Source organism: Anomaloglossus baeobatrachus, unplaced genomic scaffold (genome assembly GCF_048569485.1).
Source record: "Anomaloglossus baeobatrachus isolate aAnoBae1 unplaced genomic scaffold, aAnoBae1.hap1 Scaffold_688, whole genome shotgun sequence".
Classification (NCBI taxonomy): Eukaryota; Metazoa; Chordata; class Amphibia; order Anura; family Aromobatidae; genus Anomaloglossus; species Anomaloglossus baeobatrachus.
Genome location: NW_027445061.1, coordinates 28854 through 34853, shown reverse-complemented (window position 1 = coordinate 34853; position 6000 = coordinate 28854).

Here is a 6000-nt window from a genome sequence, read left to right as displayed (position 1 = left end):
TACCCGTAGTGCTCCGGCTACCGGACCCCTTGCCTTCATTAAGGTGTTCGGCCCAGTGGATCCACCTCCTGGGTCTGCCCGTCCACCTGGCCCTAACACCTATAGAATCAGTGTTTGTGAAAAAACTGTACGTGATGATATTTTTTCAATATTTTTACTGAGTCCAATGATCAAAAGTATGAAAAAAATCACATCTTTCAAAAATTTTTACCCTTGGAAACCTGTGTTATTATTACTATGCACGAGCCCTAAATTGTCTGAAAAACAACAAATATGCTGGTTGGATAGACCTTGACCCAACAATTCAACGGCCACAATTAAGGAGAAAAGTGCTAAGAGAGTTAAATTTGCCCCTGAAATAACCCATGATACGGGCCAAGGAGGGACACACCATTTTGATCCGAAAATAGCCCAACACCATGAGAGACGGGCAAATCCGTGAAAAGACAAAGTTCCAAGCTACAACTGACGCAGGATCTACAGCACATACGCCCATTGTAATTGTTCATGATTTCCGGCCACTACGCATTTCAGCCTTCAGGGACCTGGTAATTCGAATGCTATGTCCAGGAGTAGAGATGAGCGAACCGGTCCCGGTTTGGCTCGAGGTCGGTTCGCCGAACGGAGCTCCCGTTCGAGTTCGGCTCGTCGAACGTTCGACGAACCGAACTCGAGCCAATAGGAAACAATGGCAGGCAATCACAAACACAGTAAAACACCTAGAAAACACCCTCAAAGGTGTCCAAAAGGTGACAAACAACTCACAACACAACACAAACACATGGGAAAGTGACAAGGACATATACTCATGCGAAAACAAAACAGCTGGACAAGGAAAAAGAGGAGGACACACAGATATAGGCATGGCACGCCATTCTAAAATCATGTAAAACACCGCAAGGTGACTCCAAGCGGAGTCTCCCTTTTTTCCAAAAATTGGGCCCCACACACACCCACCCATTCAGTGGCAGCAGTTGTGCCCCAGTTGTACACTTCACAGCTACATTTGCATCAAGCACATTCAAAAATACGCTATTCTTAACCGTCCCCAGGATGACACCGGGGTAGGTAGCAAAGTCTTTCCTGATCCCAGCTCTGTTCATCTTGGCTTCAAGCACATTCAAAAATACGCCATTCTTATCCGTCCCCAGGATGACACCGGGGTAGGTAGATAAAGTTTTTGCTGACCATGACTTGTTCATCTTGGCTTCTTTTAAAAACACAGCAAGCAAGGGTTACTCCAAGCGGAGTCTCCCTTTTTTCCAAAAATTGGGCCACACAGACACCCACCCCATCAGTGGCAGCACTTGGGCCCTAGTTGCAAACAGGATGTTTTGATTTGCATCAAGCACATTCAAAAATACGCCATAATTAACCGTCCCCAGGATGACACCGGGGTAGGTAGCAAAGTCTTTCCTGATCCCAGCTCTGTTCATCTTGGCTTCTTTTAAAAACACAGCAAGCAAGGGTTACTCCAAGCGGAGTCTCCCTTTTTTCCAAAAATTGGGCCACACAGACACCCACCCCATCAGTGGCAGCACTTGGGCCCTAGTTGCAAACAGGATGTTTTGATTTGCATCAAGCACATTCAAAAATACGCCATAATTAACCGTCCCCAGGATGACACCGGGGTAGGTAGCAAAGTCTTTCCTGATCCCAGCTCTGTTCATCTTGGCTTCTTTTAAAAACACAGCAAGCAAGGGTTACTCCAAGCGGAGTCTCCCTTTTTTCCAAAAATTGGGCCACACAGACACCCACCCCATCAGTGGCAGCACTTGGGCCCTAGTTGCAAACAGGATGTTTTGATTTGCATCAAGCACATTCAAAAATACGCCATTCTTATCCGTCCCCAGGATGACACCGGGGTAGGTAGATAAAGTCTTTGCTGACCCATGACTTGTTCATCTTGGCTTCTTTTAAAAACACAGCAAGCAAGGGTTACTCCAAGCGGAGTCTCCCTTTTTTCCAAAAATTGGGCCACACAGACACCCACCCCATCAGTGGCAGCACTTGGGCCCTAGTTGCAAACAGGATGTTTTGATTTGCATCAAGCACATTCCAAAATTCGCCATAATTAACCGTCCCCAGGATGACACCGGGGTAGGTAGCAAAGTCTTTACTGATCCCAGCTCTGTTCATCTTGGCTTCTTTTAAAAACACAGCAAGCAAGGGTTACTCCAAGCGGAGTCTCCCTTTTTTCCAAAAATTGGGCCACACAGACACCCACCCCATCAGTGGCAGCACTTGGGCCCTAGTTGCAAACAGGATGTTTTGATTTGCATCAAGCACATTCAAAAATACGCCATAATTAACCGTCCCCAGGATGACACCGGGGTAGGTAGCAAAGTCTTTCCTGATCCCAGCTCTGTTCATCTTGGCTTCTTTTAAAAACACAGCAAGCAAGGGTTACTCCAAGCGGAGTCTCCCTTTTTTCCAAAAATTGGGCCACACAGACACCCACCCCATCAGTGGCAGCACTTGGGCCCTAGTTGCAAACAGGATGTTTTGATTTGCATCAAGCACATTCAAAAATACGCCATAATTAACCGTCCCCAGGATGACACCGGGGTAGGTAGCAAAGTCTTTCCTGATCCCAGCTCTGTTCATCTTGGCTTCTTTTAAAAACACAGCAAGCAAGGGTTACTCCAAGCGGAGTCTCCCTTTTTTCCAAAAATTGGGCCCCACACACACCCACCCCTTCAGTGGCAGCAGTTGTGCCCCAGTTGTACACTTCACAGCTACATTTGCATCAAGCACATTCAAAAATACGCTATTCTTAACCGTCCCCAGGATGACACCGGGGTAGGTAGCAAAGTCTTTCCTGATCCCAGCTCTGTTCATCTTGGCTTCTTTTAAAAACACAGCAAGCAAGGGTTACTCCAAGCGGAGTCTCCCTTTTTTCCAAAAATTGGGCCACACAGACACCCACCCCATCAGTGGCAGCACTTGGGCCCTAGTTGCAAACAGGATGTTTTGATTTGCATCAAGCACATTCAAAAATACGCCATAATTAACCGTCCCCAGGATGACACCGGGGTAGGTAGCAAAGTCTTTCCTGATCCCAGCTCTGTTCATCTTGGCTTCTTTTAAAAACACAGCAAGCAAGGGTTACTCCAAGCGGAGTCTCCCTTTTTTCCAAAAATTGGGCCACACAGACACCCACCCCATCAGTGGCAGCACTTGGGCCCTAGTTGCAAACAGGATGTTTTGATTTGCATCAAGCACATTAAAAAATACGCCATAATTAACCGTCCCCAGGATGACACCGGGGTAGGTAGCAAAGTCTTTCCTGATCCCAGCTCTGTTCATCTTGGCTTCTTTTAAAAACACAGCAAGCAAGGGTTACTCCAAGCGGAGTCTCCCTTTTTTCCAAAAATTGGGCCCCACACACACCCACCCCTTCAGTGGCAGCAGTTGTGCCCCAGTTGTACACTTCACAGCTACATTTGCATCAAGCACATTCAAAAATACGCTATTCTTAACCGTCCCCAGGATGACACCGGGGTAGGTAGCAAAGTCTTTCCTGATCCCAGCTCTGTTCATCTTGGCTTCTTTTAAAAACACAGCAAGCAAGGGTTACTCCAAGCGGAGTCTCCCTTTTTTCCAAAAATTGGGCCACACAGACACCCACCCCATCAGTGGCAGCACTTGGGCCCTAGTTGCAAACAGGATGTTTTGATTTGCATCAAGCACATTCAAAAATACGCCATAATTAACCGTCCCCAGGATGACACCGGGGTAGGTAGCAAAGTCTTTCCTGATCCCAGCTCTGTTCATCTTGGCTTCTTTTAAAAACACAGCAAGCAAGGGTTACTCCAAGCGGAGTCTCCCTTTTTTCCAAAAATTGGGCCCCACACACACCCACCCCTTCAGTGGCAGCAGTTGTGCCCCAGTTGTACACTTCACAGCTACATTTGCATCAAGCACATTCAAAAATACGCTATTCTTAACCGTCCCCAGGATGACACCGGGGTAGGTATGTCCAGGAGTAGAGATGAGCGAACCGGTCCCGGTTCGGCTCGAGGTCGGTTCGCCGAACGGAGCTCCCGTTCGAGTTCGGCTCGTCGAACGTTCGACGAACCGAACTCGAGCCAATAGGAAACAATGGCAGGCAATCACAAACACAGTAAAACACCTAGAAAACACCCTCAAAGGTGTCCAAAAGGTGACAAACAACTCACAACACAACACAAACACATGGGAAAGTGACAAGGACATATACTCATGCGAAAACAAAACAGCTGGACAAGGAAAAAGAGGAGGACACACAGATATAGGCATGGCACGCCATTCTAAAATCATGTAAAACACCGCAAGGTGACTCCAAGAGGAGTCTCCCTTTTTTCCAAAAATTGGGCCCCACACACACCCACCCCTTCAGTGGCAGCAGTTGTGCCCCAGTTGTACACTTCACAGCTACATTTGCATCAAGCACATTCAAAAATACGCTATTCTTAACCGTCCCCAGGATGACACCGGGGTAGGTAGCAAAGTCTTTCCTGATCCCAGCTCTGTTCATCTTGGCTTATTTTAAAAACACAGCAAGCAAGGGTTACTCCAAGCGGAGTCTCCCTTTTTTCCAAAAATTGGGCCACACAGACACCCACCCCATCAGTGGCAGCACTTGGGCCCTAGTTGCAAACAGGATGTTTTGATTTGCATCAAGCAAAATCAAAAATACGCCATAATTAACCGTCCCCAGGATGACACCGGGGTAGGTAGCAAAGTCTTTCCTGATCCCAGCTCTGTTCATCTTGGCTTCTTTTAAAAACACAGCAAGCAAGGGTTACTCCAAGCGGAGTCTCCCTTTTTTCCAAAAATTGGGCCACACAGACACCCACCCCATCAGTACTTTACCCTCCACACCAGTCCCAAGCTGGAAGCACTGCAGCACTGCCTCGGCGAAGCGGCAACAGGCTGTGCTGCAGCTAATCTGCATAGGTGACAAACCCCACAATGCAGAAGAGGTGTGGACAGCTCTAAAACAGCATGCAGATCACTGGCTCACACGTCTGAACCTAAAGCCAGGAAAGGTTGTGTGTGACAATGGCCGGAACCTGGTGGCGGCTTTGAGGCGAGGCCAGCTGACACATGTTCCATGCGTGGCCCATGTGCTCAACCTCGTGGTTCAGCGGTTTCTAAACTCATACCCAGAGCTGTCTGATCTGCTGGTAAAAGTTCGCCGCCTGTCTGCACATTTTCGAAAGTCACCTACTGCTTCAGCCGGCCTTGCCGGCTTTCAGCGTCATTTGCATCTTCCGGCTCACAGACTGGTGTGTGATGTCCCCACGCATTGCTGATATGTGCCCGTTCAAGTGTCTCGGGAATTTTCAACAGATCCGTCCGAAGGTGGATGGCCCCTTATTATGTCACGAGGATGGGTCCTTTTTATCGAGATACCAATTTGTGAGTGTTTTTAGGGCATGTTTGAAGTCGTTGGGGTTAGATCCGAAGTCTTTCGGATTGGGGCAGCGAAGGAGGCCTCTATATGCGGCCTACCGGAGGAGACAGTTAAGCAGATTGGTAGGTGGAAGTCGCAGCGCTTTAAGTCGTATGTACGTCCCCAGGTGGTTGTTGGCAATTGAGGGGAAAAGGGGAGGGTATTAGGGTAGCAATGGGGGGGTGAGAGTGTGTGTTTTTTGTCAATTTGGTTTGGTGAGGCAATAAAATGGTGTCGTCTGTACATTTTGTATTGCAGAAGCACCCCCCCTTCCTTCCCTGGTCTGGATCCTTGGCCACTCTTATGTGTATTGGGGAGCCCGACGAGCGGACGCGAGATGGAACGGGAGACAGCTAGGTTTTGAGAAGGACCTGGCTCTCGTGCGATGGCTCGGTGTTCGGGGGTTAGGGTGGAACAGGGTGTTGCAGGAGGTGCATAGATACGCCCGGTTGGACAGACCTCCTGACATCTTAGTGTTGCATGCCGGGGGGAATGATTTGGGTGGGCGTCCTTTTCGAATCTTGATAACGGACATCAAACATGATTTGTTACGGTTATGG